Genomic DNA, 19008 nt, shown 5'->3' with positions numbered 1-19008 from the left:
TTAGATAGAGCAAATAGTAACATTTTAAAAAGATACAGCCAAATTAAAAGAAAAAACATCTGGGACAAATAATAAAGCTCTGCCAACAGGATGGGAAACTGTTTTGGAAAGCAAGTATGAGAAAAATACTTTGGACCAGTAGTAGTGAATGTCTCAATGTGAGTTCTTAGACCACATCTGTGGTTAAGAGAACTAATGCCGAAGAAGTGGAACATTTTGCTGAATCAGGAGAGCGATCTTGCCTGCGTACACAGCGTAAGATGTCTTCTGGAACAGTGTGTTCAGTTCTACTGGGGAACAGTTCAAGGGAGATGTTGTTTTCTGCAAGACATTTTTAATCTGACTTCTGATAAGAATTGTGTGATCTGTTTGTACTGAACAGGTCTGTGTCAGTACTACTCAGTGAAATGCAAGCCGGAAAGCAACCTAAAGCACTGCACACCCTCAGATGTTTGTGTAGCAGCCTATATATGTAGAAGGGACTTGGGCTGACTTGTCTGACTTCAGGCATCTGAAGTTACTGCGTGAAATTATGAGCTATATAGGGGCAGAGTCATGGCAAGCAGGAGCATGCATGCCTGTGCCCACGCTGGAGATGGAGGTGCGAGGAAGGACCTGTGCCCATGACTGCCTGGATTTAAGCTTCCCTCCCCAGGGTGTCCAAGAGCTCTGCCACTCAGCAATGTGACTCAGCTCTGCATCCATCCCATTGGAAAATACGGGAAATTTGGGTTGAAGTGCAGTTTTGATATACTTTTAAAATACAGTGTAAACACATAAAAAAAATCTACCTAGAAACAATTGCTAGACTGTCTTACCCGAAGAGGCACTCCCATCCAAGGCTATTATTTTGTAAATGTGCAGTCTAAGTGGTACAGAAATATCCTACATGTTTCAGACTATAGCTGTGCCTGAGCTCTAGTAGAATGAAATGTGGTGTTGCTAGGTAGGTCCAATTTATCTAATTCATAAAATGATTGTATATAGCAGAACATGTATTTCGGTATTCTCTGTGAAGACATTGCTTGATCCAGTGCCAGACTTTAGGAGCAGCCTTGTTATGACTCCTGAAATTCAACAATTTGAGCTGAATAACTGTAGTTTACTGTACCATATGCCTTTTTTTATAATATAAACTCTGTACAGATTTGCAGTAGGGCTTGGAATGAGGCAGTGGTGAGGTCCTGAAGAAGATGAAGGTGCGCGGCTATTTCTGCTAGATGAGACCTGGTGTAATCAATAACCCCAATTGTTTTACAGTTTGGTGTGATATTACTGAAGCATGAATACTCAAGGAAGACAGATTGTTCTGAGATGGACATTTACATAATGACTCCTACCTAGTTTTGAAAGCTTTTTCGCTTTGGAGCAAGTGTTGTCCACTTCTGTTTTGCCTCAGTGGTTATCAGTCAACCATCTTTTAAACTGGAGGATACAAGTATGGTGGATCTGACAAAGACATTTTTCATATTAAGTCAAAATGAGTGACAAAGTAAGTAGTATTCAGCGGTTAATTATTTCTGAATGCTGGACCTCCTAAGGTTATCCAGAAAAATAAGTATCTTGCCTTATTTTCCTCAGTACCTTATGTATGTGTACATAGTATATAGCGTTTGCAGCTCAGAGTGGATAGAAAAATCATTTGATTGGGAATCTGGACTGAAGTGCCACTTGGAGAGGCACAGTTGACGTTTTTAGTTCTGTCTGGAGACAAGTGTCTCTTGATGAATACAGAACTTGTAAGAGGAGTTTTATGACCCCAAAATGGGTGTCTGAGAAGTGTCTGCTCATTTATCTTGCACACCTAGTCGGGTCTCTCCATTCTGATGAGTAAAGGATTTATTTCCTGAGCTACTTGTATTTTGTTCTTACCCTGCGGGTAGAGAGGAGTCTGGTGTCAAATGCTCTTCAGTGTGGGAAAGACAAAGGCCGCAGTGATACCTGGATATCAGAAAGTTCCCCAGGAATTGAAGCACACTCTTGCAGAGGTCTTTAGGTGAGCTTGAAAATGGTTGATGACATTTAATATGGCTAAGAGGATAAGCTCTCACTGACCTGGAATCTAACACGGTTCTTACGAGCTCTCCCCTTTGAATCAAAGTAATGCCTTGCCAATTGCCACATGCTTCTGGCAAAATGTAATGATTTGAACTAGGACAAATTTCATCAATTTATGGGAACGCTCATGCAGGACAGAAAGGCAAAATGAGAGATCCTCATGGTGGAGAAGGAGATAAGGTCTGGAATGTCCCCACGGGCTCTGTCGTACGAGCCTGAAAGGGCTGCAGGTGCTGTAGCCAAGCGAGACGCGATGTGGGAGGTGATGATCAGTGCTGACTCCCTGGGGCGCAGGCACAAAGTAACGAGGAAAAGGATATCTAGGGCGCAGATGTGATCCAAGGCACTGCTGGCCAATATGATATGATTTCCCATGCTCACTGTATGCAGCATGAATCCATCTGAACTGCCACAGAAATAAGAAAAAACGGTGTGAACAGGATAAAATTACCAACGTCAGTAGCTGTTCAACTTAAGGGAAGAGCTGAAACTGTATTAGCAGAGCATTATACTATTTGGAGCTTAGGATAACTGAATTGAATTTTAACCATATTTCACAAGTAACAGTAATGAAGAATGGTCAAAACAGAGGTTTTTTTACCTCAGTAGTGTCCTTTTAAATGACAAAAATATGAACAATAATTACCCCTCAAAAGTAGACTGCAAAAAGTAAGAATCATAGAAAGTCTTTTGTCCTAATTATCTTATTAGGTACTGCATTTGTCCTTTTGGAGTTGCTTCAGTAACAAAATTGTGGATATGTGTGAGTTTGTTCAGAACTGAGGTCCTGTGTTGAACAAGTAGAAATTTATATATGGGTATTCATGTATAAATTGGTTCATGAAAACATGAATAGCACCAAAGAGGAACCAGAAACATGTTTTTTATTTATTCAACTGATGATATAGTATTTATATTTTGGTCTTATCCTTCCAAGCCTGGTCTTGCTTCTATTAGTTTCTCAGTATAAATATATATAAGCGAAGGATCATACTGTAGTTACTCTCATCCTTGTGCCCTTTTTCCTTTCTGCTCTAATTGACATTCTTGGCCAGACATTTATCCAGCAGTGCCCTCCACCTAGGCACTCTCTGGGCAGGTTTGGAGCCTCAACTGTGAACAGTTCAGTGACAAAGCCTTTTGGTCTATTTTTTCAGCATCTATTGCAATGTGGTCTTGAACAGGGCCTTGAAATGCTCCTCCAGTATAAACAATAGATGATAATAGGAGTAAATGATAAAGCTTAATGCCTTCAACTCAGAAAGATTGTCAGGATGCCAGTCGGGCAATAAATTCTTCAAGTAGTCAAACAGATTGTGTAGTCCTTGACGGCTTTTATGTCACTGGCATAAGGATTTTGGAGAAGTGTGTGTGTGGTTTGTGTGTGTGGTTCACACAGGTACGTTTCTGCCTGATAACATCCCCCGTGTGAGTTTTGTTGTTACCATCCTCTCATTTCCTTTCAATAAGATAATTGTGCTATCTGGGGCAATTAAAGGGAAATGCCACTTTTTTATCTAGGCCTCTACTTTCAGTAGTTAATGTCAGTAAATAGCAGTGGCAGTGCTTTGATACAAAGGCTTATGAAGTTTCTGAGAACACTGAATTGCAAAGGGCAGAAATACAGTGCTCCACTTCCAGGAAAACACGAGTGTTTGTGGAGCTTGCTGTTGTCTAGAAATGTCAAGACAAAATGAGATTTTTAATCTTCATTTTGCATCTGATTGGATAATTTTATTTACAGTATTAGTTTGTAATTTTATTTAATTTTTCTCTAAAAGCAGACAGGATAAACAAAAAAATATTTTCTGCTGATCCTGAATTGTCAACTATGTCAAACATACTGTTGATTTATAGTCTGGTTATTTAGCTGAAAGAAAAGGGTCCAGTCTGAGCCATGAATTTACATTATGGGTAACAGTGAAAGACTACGTCAGCCTCCCTTACCTTTCTGTTCAGATTCAGCTGCGTTTTGCAGACGTTGCCCTTCTCCTTGAACAGGGCCCTTTGGCTCTAGCCCGGTACGATGGCAAAACTCCTGCTGAGATATGTGTTGGCTCATGTCGTGTTGTTCCAAACTTGCTGGAGGCGCCCGGCCAGCAATCCCCAGCTGCACTTGTCTGACACCCAGTCCCTTGACTCAGTTTAACCGCTAATTGCACCAAATGCCTCCTAGAATTTGAGTGCGGGGGGAGCAGGGATGCAGCAGGGCAGAGTCCCCTTGCATCTCCCCCTAACCACCCCTTTTGCTTTCACTAGCAAAAAAGTAAGCTGCATTGTAAGGCTGTAACACACGGGCACGGCAGGGATCTGCGTAAGTGTAGGGGACAGGGAGAAAGCCTACCAGAACTGATTTCACGTCCTGCGCCCCGCAGGAGCTGCCGTGGGGACAGTGCCACCTGGCACAGCTGGATTTCAGCATCCCCTGCTGCAGCGCAAAGCAGGTGTGGGGCAAGCTTCGGGAAACATTAAAGGATCAGGCCCAAATATTTCTGAAATATGATTCCATCCCGTGGTCCTCATGTACCCCTAGTTGCCAGCATGGCTGAAAGATTATGTCCTGCCCTGCAGTGCTTGCCTGCAGTAAAGGCGAAGCTTTGGAAATCATCTACTGGGAAATTCTTCTAGATACTAAAGAGTAACTTAAATGAATACAATGATTGTGCACCCACTGGTGATACGAATTTCAGAAGATTCAAAATCCTCATTAGTAAAAGCATCCGTTATTAAAAATTTTATGCATTTATTTCACGCATTTGTTTTCCTGATTTCCTTGTACTTTGCTATATTCATCTAGACCTGAAATGATCGGTGGGTCTTCTAACTGGCTTGGGGGGTAATCAATGCAGATTCAACATCTTAGTTTCAAAATTATTCATTTTTCCTTTGTAAAAGTGTGTTGAATGCATTTAACTATAGTAACTGGTAGTTTCCCTTTATTATTCCATATACCTCTTAATTTTTGTCATTTTCCTGGATATACTTAATGTATATTTTTTATAAGTCAGTATGAGAGACTATCATTACTGTTTACTGTGGGCTCGAATTGAGTTTATAACAGTCAAGAGCACCCACTCAACCCATTCAAAGCATTGGTCTTGAATCTTCATGGAATGCGCATTTAACCCACATCATCATGTGATCCCGCAAATGCACGAGCCTGACGCAAAAAGGATTGCCCTTCAGTTCATCAGCAATTGTGCTCTGGCAACTCTGCAGGATCTGGCCTCAATCCATTATTAAAATTATATCATTGCCGGAAGATAACTTACAAACAAAACCTGCATAAACAATACTCAAATAACACCCAGTGTTATTTTTAATGGTATCAGTAGAGTTAAAAGAAACATACTTCTAGCCGAGACTCCAGAGACAACTTGTGACAAAATGAAATATAGCCCGCTGAAACCTACTGTAAGCAAATACCACAAGCTGTGCCAAACAATTATATTAGTTTCACTGTAAAAGTAACACCAAATAGAAAGAAACAACTTGCATATTCTTGTCACCATTGTTTTTAAATGGTACGTCCATGAAGAAGGCTAGGAATCAGCTGGCTAAAAAGTCATTAGCCATAATCTGTTTATAAAAATATCCAATACAGACAGAAGTTTTAGGGACTTGGTTCTTTATAAGGAAAAATGGATCTGAATATCAGATCTGCTTCCTAATCCTCTTTAGGAATATTTAGAAACCCTGCTGTTATTTCAGAATTTAATTGTCATTATAGTTGAAACGCTGGTTGGCTCCTCTGATCCTATTTGCATACAGACTCTTTTTCTACTTTTCATTTAGAAAAGCTATGGTGTAATGCATCTGCTATTTGCAACAAAGCAGCAAAAATGGGATTCGTGTTTAGATCATGCCTAGTACATTACAACATTTATAACTCTATAAATGGATTTCTGGGGACACCTCTGAAGTGGTGAGGTTATGCATACTTAAAACATCAGGTGAGGGGCATGTGTCAAAACCCAACTTCTGACGTACTCTTGCCAAAAGATACTACTTTTTTGTATGGTTGTCTAAGAAAAAAATAGGCTGTCAAGTGGTCTGGGATCACATACTCCTGGCTCAGGGCCCTTGATGCAATTTTTCATCAGATACTCCAGTGCTTTTTCAAACAATCTGTGTCTGTAACCTGACCTCAACCCCCAGAGAAACTCCCTTCTCCACCGCAGCAGATGAAACTGGGCATGACTGGAGAATACAGAGCTTGATAACGAGGGGGGACTTTATCTTTAGTTTGTCAGAACACACTGCCAACAGTTTTGATTTCAGAGCTGGGTTCAAATTCTTCTTTAAGGAACCCTTTGTTTTTGCCAATTGGGAGTCTTCACAAATGCTGAGTTTTAGCAATGCTTCAACAGGAATACAAATATCTCAAGGGTTTTATATTTTTCAAAAGTCTGTGTATTGGTTTATTTGTAGCCCCAAATATCACATACCGGAACGCATTGTACCTCACTAAACTTGTTTTTCACAGTCTGTCATCAGTAAAAATATATACATGTCACTAACCCCACACAGCCTAATCCCACCAAAGGTTCCTGAATTTGAGTAATTTTTTGCATCACCTAGCAAATCATTCAGCACATTTTCAGAGTTCCCTTATTCATCTTCTCCCAAGTACTGTACAATTTCTCGTTGTTGTGGCACAGAGTAAATCATGAGTATGTATCTGAAGAACATAAGGTGAAGTTCCAACTTTGAAAGTGAATCAAATATTGACATTGTTAGCAAAAATTGCAGTGCAAACTTCAAGCTTGAAGTCCTGCCTTATGAATAATATTTTATTATTTTCTCACTGATCCTATTTTCGAGCTGTAAGAGAGAACTGCAAAGAGCTGTCCTTGCTCTGTTATTTTTTTACTTCATTTGCTTTCTAAAGTTAGTCTAAACTACAGTTTCCTCCATGACCTCAGCTAACTTTTAAAATCACACTAGCTTTTATGGGTGCTTTGGCATGAACCATGAGATGATCTAAGCATTTTAATGACTTCACTGAAATATACATTTTTAACAGTGCTGTTATCTGCCAGCTCCCTGTGACTTACAAGGCAGTGTATTGAAATCGTTAATGACATACAGTTCTTAAAGGGCAGAGATTTCTTTCTATTTCATTACTATTTCTATAGCTTGACTAATGATACTAGTAACTCCTCATTTCTTATTCTGCTTATATGTACTTGTCCAAATTCATGCTATGACAGGCTTCTTGGTTTTGTGAGGTATCTGCAGTTTTTCTGTCATGTGAACAATATCATGCAGTTGGGTAAAAGTTCCATCTCCTGTCTACTTCAATGTGTAAGAGACATTAGCTCAGAAATCTGAAGTTTGTTTTAATCTAAGATAAGAACATTTAGGAATTTTAGCAGCGAGTAGTTTTTTGGTGCTTTGTAGGGTGGAAACATCCACTGGCAAGGCCCACTTTCAGTGACAGGCAACTAATAGCATCAGCAGAGGTGGTGTTATTTCTTCTCCAGTTAGAATCTCATGTTCTGTGGACATAGAAAAAGTAATTGCATCTCTCACTGGATTTGTATTGCGATGTGTCATGAATGCTGTTCTTACTCCCTGGCTATTTCATAGTCCTTAGGTGATGTGATGCCTTTCTAACATTTCTGAATGATCACTTATTTCTGCTTTTATTGAAGGTCTTGTAAGGTTTATCCAGCTCCTTGTCAGAAGCCACTATTCTGTTCCAGAGAGGACTAGAAAAAAAAATATGAACAATATGAAATCATACTTGGAATTTTTCCCATTCAGAAAATGCTTTTAGATTAAAGAGTATGACCTCATTTGATATTTAAAATAATGGTGATACTAAATAAATCTGAATTCACTTTGTTCAACATTATTCTCATCCTAAACCAAAACACAGCACTATACTAGCTACTAGAAGGAAAATAGCTCTATCTCGGCTGAAACCAGGACAGAAATGAAGAAATTTAGTGGTACCTTATTCTGTAATCAGAAAGTTTGCATGGGAGTTGATTTAATGTTTCTAATAACAGGATTTTTTTATCATCCTCCTGCAGGTTCTGGATCTTGGCAAAAAATAATTGTCTTTGTAATAATGTCAAATTATTAATTTCAAATAACCTTTGAAATGTTCTGAGTGGTACGATGGCAGCTTATCCTGTTGCTTCTACTAGGGCTGTTGGAGAAGTGTGGGAGAAGCTGTGATTCTGCGGGCAGTGGTGCGCATGTGCATTCCCCGGCGCTGTGTAAAGGCACAGGCACGCGCTTATCTGGAGACGCTCAGACTTTCTGTCACTGCACATAACAAATCAGGTTCCTTCCTAACACCGGTGTGTGTGGTTTGGTTTTCTCCTTTGTCTAATATATCAAATAATAAATACTGTTCTTTATAAGTGGTAATTGAAATTATTCTAGTAGTAAGAGTTTCAACTATACCTATGTTGTTTCTGGTGGATACATGTCTAGCTTGCTCTTAGACATCTCCAGGGATGGTTTCCATAATCTCCCCAACTAAATTATTCCTCCACTCTTAATTATCTTTACTAGGTGTTTGGTGTGAACTTCCTGTGCTAAGGTGTTAAAGTCATTATGTCTTGTCCTGTCCACCACAGACATGAAGAACACAATGCCCTTTTCCTCTTTGTAGCAACTTACATTGCCTAACACTTGTATTTTGTGCAGACTTTTGTTTGAAGGTCTTGCTTTGTAGTTCCCGTCACACCCATAGCAGCTCTAAGTGGCACCCAAACCTGGACACGCTGTGGCAGTTGAGCCCCTGCAAGCAGAACTACTTCACACTGTAGTGTCTATGGGAACCATCGCGTGTCGTCTTCTGTTCATGTGGCAGTGGGGTTACCCTGTGTTTCATAGCAGTCCTGATCCTTTACTGCAGAACTGCTACCCAACAAGTTTTTTCTCATCCTGTACAGCTCATTATTCCTTCATTAATTTTCATGCATCCTTTTTAGAAAATCATTCTATTATGCTAAGATGATATAATTTGTTAGGACGATTTTGAATTCTAAGCATTCTTCAAAGCACTGACAGTCCCATTCAGCTTGGAGATGTCTGCGCATTAATAATATACTCCTTATTTCATCATGCAGGCTGTTAATGGAACTGCTTGCCAGAGCCAGGGCAGATCTCTGAGGACCATACTGAAATATATGCTGCCATTTTTACAGTGAACCATTGATAACTCTCCTCCTAATACAATTTTGTAACTGGTTTCACTCCCAGTCAATGATATTTTCATCTCTATCCTGTGTCCCTAGTTTGCTTGGAGAATGCACTGTCAGTACCGTGTCAGAAGAAGAACTAAAATCAAAATATATGACTTCAGCTGTTTCTGTCTTACCCACAGGCTTGTCACTGTGTCACAAAGGAATTTATATTGGCTCAACATAATTTATTCTTAACTAATCCACATTGGCTGTTAGTCATCTGTTCCTCTGGATGCTTAGATAGTTTGTACAAAAATTATCATTTCGGTTAGGACTGGGAAGAACTGAGATAAGGCCAGCACTGTGTCTGGCTCCCAGCTGAACGTTGCTGGATATTACCAGAATAAGATCTGCCTCTCTGGGCTCTTCACCCCAGTTGCCCTTCAGACCGCAGCAGGGACGGTCGCTGCCCGGGAGGTTAGTAACAGGGCTGTGTCTTTGTGCCACAGGCTGGTTCCTGGCATGTGCCATCCACACCTTCGGATGCAGCTTCAGTCTCCTTAACCTCTTGCATCCCTTTTCAAGGTTGAGGTCTTTCACAGTTGTCACCAGTGGTGACCACTTGATTGGCAAATTATCTTTTTAGTGAAATGAAACTTGGCAGCATCACTTGTTCATACGCACTGAGTGGTAGACTAACAGTTTGGGGTTTTCTCTTATTATTGAAGTACTCCAAATGTCCCTTGCTAGAGTAATATGTTTGTCTTGCAATTAAAATCTGTTATTTGGTAGCCCTTTTAGAGCAAATTTCCACTGAAGTGTTGGCTGAGGTTTTTATTTTCACTAAAACATGTGACAGCTTAATATGTATATTCATGTCACTCCACTTTAAAACATAATGCCTGATATATTTTTTTCAGGAAATTGGCATCTCAAAGATGAGAACAAATAAACCTCTCTCTCTACATATGCATGTAAGTATATATAATAAACGTATTTTTCTAGGAATCAAATGTGTATGTGTGCTTTTTAAATAATAAATTCATCAAAATCAATGTAATGAAGCTATTTAATTATATACTTGACTTTACCCATTAAAAGAAAGAAAATTGGGTTTGGTGTTAGCTAGTAAATATATAGCAATATTTGAAAGGAAAAAGTAATAATAACTATGGTCTCTCTGCATAGTATTATAAATTATATAACATTAGTCCAGCTAAACAGAATTTTCTATGAAATTAATAGAAATCCTTCCTCCGTATCAAAACCAGAATATATACAGTCTTCAGAAGGAATGTCTTCTGGCAGATACTTATCCTATATGAGAAATGCAGTAAATAATGCTAAAGTTGAATACTTTTTTTTTAATATAAAGGAAAAAGGTATAAGCTAAAATAGCATACTGAAAGAAGACCTTCCAGATTAAACAGGCATAAAAGTGATGCTGTACTGTTGAACTTTACTTGGAAATTTTAGGGGTAAATTTTTTTTTCCTTTGGTTTTCAAATTCATATTTGTTATAATGCAAACAGTTAAGGTAATGAGAACCCGCTAAAGGCCACCGGAGCTCCGGGGAAGGGGCTGTGTGACAGCGTCCCGCCTGCACTGGCCAGCACTGCGAGCACGAGAACGAGTGGAAGGGCAGGGTTACGCATGCAGGGATATGTTTGCAAAATATTTTCTCAGCCTGTAGCAATTTGTAGGTCAAGGGCTTTCCGCAGCAGAGGTGAGGTTGTATTTTATAGCTCTAACTGGATTTTGATCCATGAAATTTCCCAGTTGTTTTCTGCAGCCATCTCTACACTCTCAAAGTCCACCACCTTCTGCAGAACAGCACTCCACAGCTTAATTAGATGTGGGGTCACATCGTTACTTTTTGTTGAATTTTTTCGATGACATAACGGCCTAGCCCCTCAGCATCACAATGCAATAGCACTCAGGCAGCTCATGTCGTGCCCCGAATAACTCTGTATCATCAGCAACATTTGTCCCCTCTCTGGTCACTGCTTTTCCTCTGACCGGCTGCTTGTTCCTCGGTTGCACAAGTCTGTCTAGGAGGGAAGAGGCTACTCTCCCGTCCTTAACCCCTTCCTTCGCTTGCCTACTGCTTCCCCCGTACCTCAAGCACAGAGAAGATGGGACATGCGTTACCACAGCCCCTGGATGTCGCTGGCGCGTTGCATTGCTGCTCCGTGGAAGTGGGCTGCAGCACTGGGGAAAGACCATCTGTGTGCCCTACAGACTCAGGCATGACGCGTGGGAAAGGCACCCTAGGGAGGCTGTAGCTGTGATTCCATTCCCAGAGATGAATAACGAAAGGGTGGCCTTGCTGACTCTGGTTCCGTCCTCAGATGATTGAACTGATGGATTATACATGTTGCCTCCAGTTAAAAGTTTGCTCTGACATCTTGACACAGACCAGAGGAGCTGAGTTCTGCCATTTGAAAACTTGCATGCATTTAAAAATAATTAAGGCTAATTTTGAAAGCATTAAAAAAATTAAATCAGGTAAAAGTTTTCCAAATGTGATAGAGTATATTAACTGTGCCAGAAAAAAATCATTATGAAGTTAATTTTGAAAATAATGGCAAAGAACTCCCTTATGTGCTTTGACGGGTCACACGAACATCCTCCTGCTATTAAGACTGGAGAACACAGGTGACTGTACATGTGGAAGCTCCTGGAAAATAATGAAAGCATGGGAGAAAGGAGCTCATAAACACTGAGTTATACACTCTGTGTTTGCTGTCATAAACACTTATAAGCCTGGATGTTTTGTCTGCCTGAATGCAATGCCGTCTTTCCTGTTTTTATTCTTTAATTATTCTTACTGCTGTGTGTCACTTTCTGAAGTCAGGAGATCATAGCAATTATAAAAGTAGCAACACCATACAAGTGTACTAGCAATTTTTTCATGTCTCTAAAAATATCAAGAACATTCTAATTTAAAAAGTGAGATGGTGTGCTACTTTATCTAAATACTTCCCATTCCAGAAGACCTCTGTTTCCTAATTCCAGGCTACAGTCTAAGAAAGTTAATAAATATGTTCTTTGGAACTTGCATGGCTAAAAGATTTGATTGAGACAGAGTTTTCCACTCCTAAGTTGCAGATACAAATCAAAGCTCAGGTTAAGTTAAATATTTTCATAATTTCATTAACTAATAATTAATAATCATTTTAAAGCTGTTTGACAGTCTCTGTCTTGAAATAAGTTGGGGTGTCACAATCTGGTTGTCAGCAGATCACAATTGTCCAAACTATCAAATGTGGTAGATGCAACAGAGAAAATGAAGAAAATTACCCAAGAAAATCACTTTTATGGAACCAGCTTTGGCGCAGTAGCGGGGCAGCCTGGCCCATGCTGTGAGCTTGGCACAACCATGACAGTGAATCAAGGAGCAGCTGCAGCTTTCCTGCTGCTGTGCCCCCGAGCACAGACCTCGTGGGCCACCTCTGCCCCCTTTTAAATCTGCTCTCTGTGTGACTTAGGGTAGGGATCTGTCAGAGCTGAGATGCCCCTAGCACAGAGACACTAGTCTGAGCTTGCTGTGGTCTAGTGGGACCCTCCTGCAAGCCAAAAGCATGGCATAGCGCCTGTCTGCAACCTCCCACAACAAGTTTTAAAAGCAAAACAGTAAAAAAAAAAAAAAGTAATTGTTCTGTTCTTCAAAGCTGTTCTCAGTCTGATGTCAACTATCTTGACTTTTGTAAGACCTTTGACATGGCCCCAGACAACATCCTTGTTGCTAAATTGGAGAGGTATGGATTTGATGGATGGACTATTTGATGTATAAGGAATTTGCTGGATGGCCACATCCAAAGACCTGTAGTCAATGGCTCAGTGACAAAATGGAGATCAGTGACAACTGCAGTCTCTCAGGAGTCCACAGTAGGACTGGTACTGTTCAATATCACTATTAATGACATCATAGAAAGTGGGATTGAGTGCACCCTCAGCAAGTTTGCGGGTGACACCAAGCTGAGTGGTGCAGTTGATACACTCGAGGGAAGGGATGCCATCCAGAGGGACCTTAACAGGCTTGAGAAGTGGGCCTATGAAGTTCAAGAAGGCCAAGTTCAAGGTCAGATGGGGGCAACCTCTAATATCATTACAGACTGGGGAATAAATGGATTGAGATCAGCCCTGTGGAGAAGGGCTTGGGGGTACTGGTGGACGAAAAGTTCAACATGAGCTGGCAATGCACACTTGCAGCCCAGAAAGCCAACTGTGTCCTGGGCTGCATCAAAAGAGGTGTGACCAGCAGGTCGAGGGAGGTGATCCTGCCCCTCTACTCCGCTCTGGTGAGACCCCACCTGGAGTACTGCGTCCAGCTCTGGGGGCCCCAGTACAGGGGAGACATGGAGCTGTTGGAGAGAGTCCAGAGGAGGGCCACGAAGCTGATCGGAGGGATGGAGCACCTCTCCTATGAGGACAGGCTGAGAGAGTTGGGATTGTTCAGCCTGGAGAAGAGAAGGCTCCGGGGAGACCTTACTGTGGCATTTCAATAAAGGGAGTTTATAAGAAAGAAAGAGAGAGACTTTTTACCAAGGCCTGTAGTGACAGGACGAGGGGCAGCAGTTTTAAACTGAAAGAGGGCAGGTTTAGTTTGTTCATCGGGAAGAAATTCTTTACTGTGAGGGTGGTGAGGCACTGGAACAGGTTGCTCTGAGAGACTGTGGATGCCCTGTCCCTGGAAGTCTTCGAGGCAAGGTTGGATGGGGCTTTGGGCAACCTGATCTAGTGATGGGTGTCCCTGCCTGTGGCAGGAGGGAGGGACTAGATGTTCTTTAAAGGTCCCTTCCACCCCAAACTGTTCTATCCTTCTATGGTTTTATGATTTTCTACAGAACCTTTAAACAGGTACATGGGTGAGGCAGATACATAAATTCATGTTTAAAATTAGAGAATGTTAAATCTTTTCCAAATAACAAATTAATCCATCTCAGCAAAATCCCAGACCTGAAGAGATCTGGGTTTATCATTTGCCTACATTTGTAATATGCCATTTGAACGGGATAGAGTGGGCAGCAGGAATTAGCAAGGGAATGAAGTAAAGAGATGGGGTAACAGAAAAGCACAATAACTTTACTGGACTTTGGTTTGCATTTTGAGGAGCAAAAGTTCCCAGGGAGCTGTTTGGCAGACTGTGTTCTCCAGCACCCTCTCCTGGCTGGCTCACTAGTGGCATTACAGCCTTGGACAGTGTCAGCTCTTTTGGGGGAGGTGAAGATGACAGGCAACATCTACATTTTGAATGTAAAATCAAAGTGGGAATGAAATGGATGAGAGAAACTAAATTATTTTCCTCTTTCCCAGCAACCCTGAGCCTACCTACAGGATTTATTTGTCTTAGATAAATTCATGGACAGTTGGTGAGGCTGTGTGGGAAATGAAATCATACGATTGCATTTTCACATGCTCAGAACAGACCCAGTGTTGGCCACAGTGTCGGCACTGCAGAGGAGAAAGCAATCCGGTGGGTATGGATGAGTCCACCTCCCTGTGCCTTCCCCAGCCATGGAGCTGTGGCTTCCAGTCACTAACCACAATGTTTCCTGGGGGACACAGCACGGGGTTTTTAGCTGTAATTCTGGAAGGAGGGGAGCAGTAAAACAAAACCCGTGTACTGCCAAAATTGGTTTCATGCCTAACATGAATAATTTTTACAAAGTATGCACAATGGAGAGAGAAGGAACACTTTCTGATCAGGTAACCACTGACTTCAGTTGCACATGTACTCCTAAAACCCAGTAATTGTATTAGTCTTTCATTTCATTTGGTGCATATGATTACTAAGATGTCATGGAATGAAAGGCAAGGCACTTAAGATCAGGCTGTTTTAAGAAAATGTTGTCAAATTCTCTACTGTAGAAATGTATCAGAGAAATGAAAGTTAAATCTTTTTCATGACTTGAAGGTATTTTCTAAGGATGTTTATACTTGAAGATGTATATAATATAAAATCAAACTAATATTATATAAAATATATTATATATCTAAATAAATACATATATAAAAGATTATACCAACAGAAATAAAGTATACATTTAAATGAATAAGAAGATGTGAGGAATTTTCAAGGTTTTTGACAGCCATTTTCTCCTAACAGGAAGGATAAGCCTGCTATAAGGCATTAGTTTGTCAGAAATTTGCTATCTTTGATCAGAGGGTATTTAACATCCTTAGAATATTAGTCTGAAGAACAACACATGAAAAACAAAAGTATTTTGGTCACTGAAATGACACCTCAGTGATTTCAGCCAGGCATCGCAGGTGACCCCTTTCCCAGCTGACTCCATATGATGATGCTTGTATTTGTCCCGTGGCACAGTGACTTTAATTAGGCTACAGGGATGGGAATGACTGCACCAGGAAGAACCACACTCCAGTGCCGTGGAGGTATTTCTGGGGAAGTAGCCTTGGTGGTTGGAAAAGGAAAATGCCCAGAGACAGTCTAGCCCTGCTCAGCTTCAGGAAGAGGGTAATGGCAACCAGGGTGATGAGCTCCGTGTCACCATCAAAGTGGGGAGGTCCCTCAGTGATCTTCTCAGTGGGTGGGGGGGTTCCTGTGGTTGTGCCTGTAGCTTCTCCTCTAGCTTCTCATAGCTACTGAAGTCTCCAAATTGTCTATCACTGAAAATTAGTTGACTCTTTTGTAAATAGAACTCTTTCAATTCTTTACACGGCTCCCGATATGTAGAATTTACTTTGGACAAAGTCTTTAGGTGCTATAGGAGTAGAGGGGGCAGATCAGATGACCTAAAAACTACATTTCTGAGAAACTTTTTTTTTAAATGAGCAGTGAGTAAATTGTAATTGCACTTTTATAATTTTATTTGGCAGTATTGTAGTTGTTTTGTCTTGAAACAGATGTAGTAACTTTGGTCACAATTGCTGAACAGAAAATGCTGAAACTGAAGTAAAAATATCACTATCCCTATATTCTTCAGTGGTTTGTGCAACTTGTCAGATGTTAATACCAATAGAAAGTCCTAAAAGCACACATATTATTGCTCATACATGTATATAAATATTTGCATATACAAATACAAAGATAATTCAAGCTGGTGTAAGAAGATGAACTTTTTCCAGAATCATTAAATCAGTCCTCCACGCAGAATAATTATAGTCACACACCAATGTCTCCAGACACATTAATTTGACATCCAATCACACCCCTTGTGCTTTATGAACAATGGGAACTAAGAGCTTTTTCCTAAGGCACATCTATTTCAACTGTTAGAGAAGCTGTTACCATGTGAATAGAAATAAAAATTTCTTGTAACTCATTTATCATTTTAAATTTAGTTTGCCAGCTGTTTTTAGAGAAATCACATTTTTGTAATTGTGCAGGGGATGAAAAAGTCGCTTAAAGATTCACTTAGGCGTAAAGGACACAAATGCTCTGAAAAGAGCTGCCCAACATACATGCCTTCATGGGCTTCATCAGAGATCCTGACCCATCTGAGCTGATCATTCTTGGTGGGCAAAAGCACTGCTCATTCTTTCACGAGACTGAAATTTCCTATGAATTCGGTTAGAAATTTTTTTCTGATCAAAATAAATGTAATAATTAAATCTACATGAAGAACAAAGTATAACTAGTGGCAATTAACTTGATAGTCTAGAGTGCTGCAAAAATTCCCACGGGAGTTAACATTCCTTTGCCAAAGCCTTCAGTATTGAGATAGAGTGCGCTTACTTTCATCCTGTCCGACACTTGAATGAAAATTGTAGTGATATCACTGAATTAATAGAAAGCATTAAATATCATGTGCTATTTTATGTTTGGGTTTTTTAAAAATAATAATCAGATCTGTTACACCTTGCTTCTAAATCCCACGTCTACATTCAGACCAAGTGCACTAATGCCTTTCAGAAATACTGCAGAAATGTAGGTCAGGAAAAAATGCAATGCTACTCACCATTTTGGAGAATTTAATGGTATTGTAGCAGTTTCCAGGCTATCAGTTTTGAAATAAATTCACTGAAGTAGCACTATTTGAGTGACCCAGTCACCACAGCACCACAGTAGCTCACGTGACTTGAATTAACTATTATTATTTAGGCTTGACGTCAGTCTCATGAATAATATTGTAAATTCTATTCTTTTTGAGATTTAATAATAAACGATCTTCCAAATCTTAGTATTCTACAGAATGGCAGTAAAAACTCCTCAATTTTAATGTCTTATCCACATGCTAAATAATTCTAACTTCACAGATCATTTTAAAGGATTTAAAATCAGTTTACTGTTCAGCTGCTCTGCTTCTGGGCAAAGAAGGCGGCAGCACAAGCCATACAGCCTTTGAAATACATACAGAGGAATTTGCTTCTTTCTGAGGAAAGCACAGCATGCAGTGTTGGGCTAGATGTGGACATCATATGCAATTTCTAATCACGTAGTATTTATTAAAAAATCCAAGGGAGATCCTGATCCAAAATGTTTGAGATTATTTAGTTTAGGAAGAGGGTTTCTGATAAAGGAAGTAGTATTTCATATCCATGTGTGTGAACGAATTCTTCTTCAGTATCTAGTGTGAGATACTGGCTGGCCTTTTGACTTGTGCGCGTGAATGGGGAAGGGACATTGGAAATATGGAAAATGACACATGGATGTAAAATTATGTCTCCTGCTTCTTTGTCTATGTTTCACATTTAGATTCTCTTGCATAGCTGTACTCCTTGCACCTTTATGGAGAGCACCTTAGGTAATTGATTGCCTGTTTGGGAGAAATGGCCAAAAATGTAGGTCCTCAGACTCTTAACTACCAGCTCTCCCAAATATTCTGAAATTTTCATGAGAAAGCATCCATGGATCCATCACTTCTCTTGACTTGCATGTGCACAACCATCTGAGCTGTCATAGTGTGCAGCTAATCGAGGACTGGTTTGCAACCCAGCCTATATCACTGGCTCTGAGGACAGACATACCGAAACATGTCCTCCTTCTGTCCCCTCACATATAGCCAATGGCTCAGGTGATTGAGTACATTAGTGTGCTGATGTGCGGTATTGGCTGGGATGGAGCTAATTTTCTTTATAGTAGCCAGTCTGGGGCTATGGTTTGGATTTGTGCTGGAAACAGTGTTGATAATACAAAGATGTTTTCGTTCCTGCTGAGCAGTGGTGACACAGAGCCAAGGCCTTTTCTGCTCCTCACCCCACCCCACCAGCGAGTAGGCTGGGGGTGCAGAAGGAGTTGGGAGGGGACACAGCCGGGACAGCTGACCCCAACTGACCAAAGGGATATTCCATACCATATGATGTCATGCTCAGCAATAAAACTAGGGGGAAGGTTGGCAGGGGGAGGGGCACTGCTCAGGGACTAGCTGGGCATCGGTTGGTTGGTAATGAGCAGTTGTCTTCACTTGCATCACTTATCTTTCCTGGGTTTTATTTCTCTCTCTTTGTTCTTTTCCTTTTCATTGTATTATTATTATGATTACTACTACTACTACTACTACTAATACTACTACTACTACTACTACTACTACACCACCACATATTTTTCAATTATTAAACTGTTCTTATCTCAACCCATGAGTTTTCTCACTTTTACCCTTCCAATTCTCTTACCCCCTTCCTTCTGAGGGGGAATAGTGAGTGAGTGGCTGCATGGTGCTTAGTTGCCGGCTGGATTAAACCAGGACAATTAGGTAGGATATGGTAGTACATCCTTCACCTCAGCTGAGGGATTCTCCCACAGCCAAGGAAAGGACAACACTTGAGGGCTCTGATAATTCTCAGGTGGTGCTGTCCCAAGCACATTTGCCATAACCATTCAATCAGTTGCAAA

This window comes from Grus americana, chromosome 2, assembly GCF_028858705.1.
Source record: "Grus americana isolate bGruAme1 chromosome 2, bGruAme1.mat, whole genome shotgun sequence".
Lineage (NCBI taxonomy): Eukaryota > Metazoa > Chordata > Aves > Gruiformes > Gruidae > Grus > Grus americana.
This window is presented reverse-complemented; position numbering follows the sequence as displayed.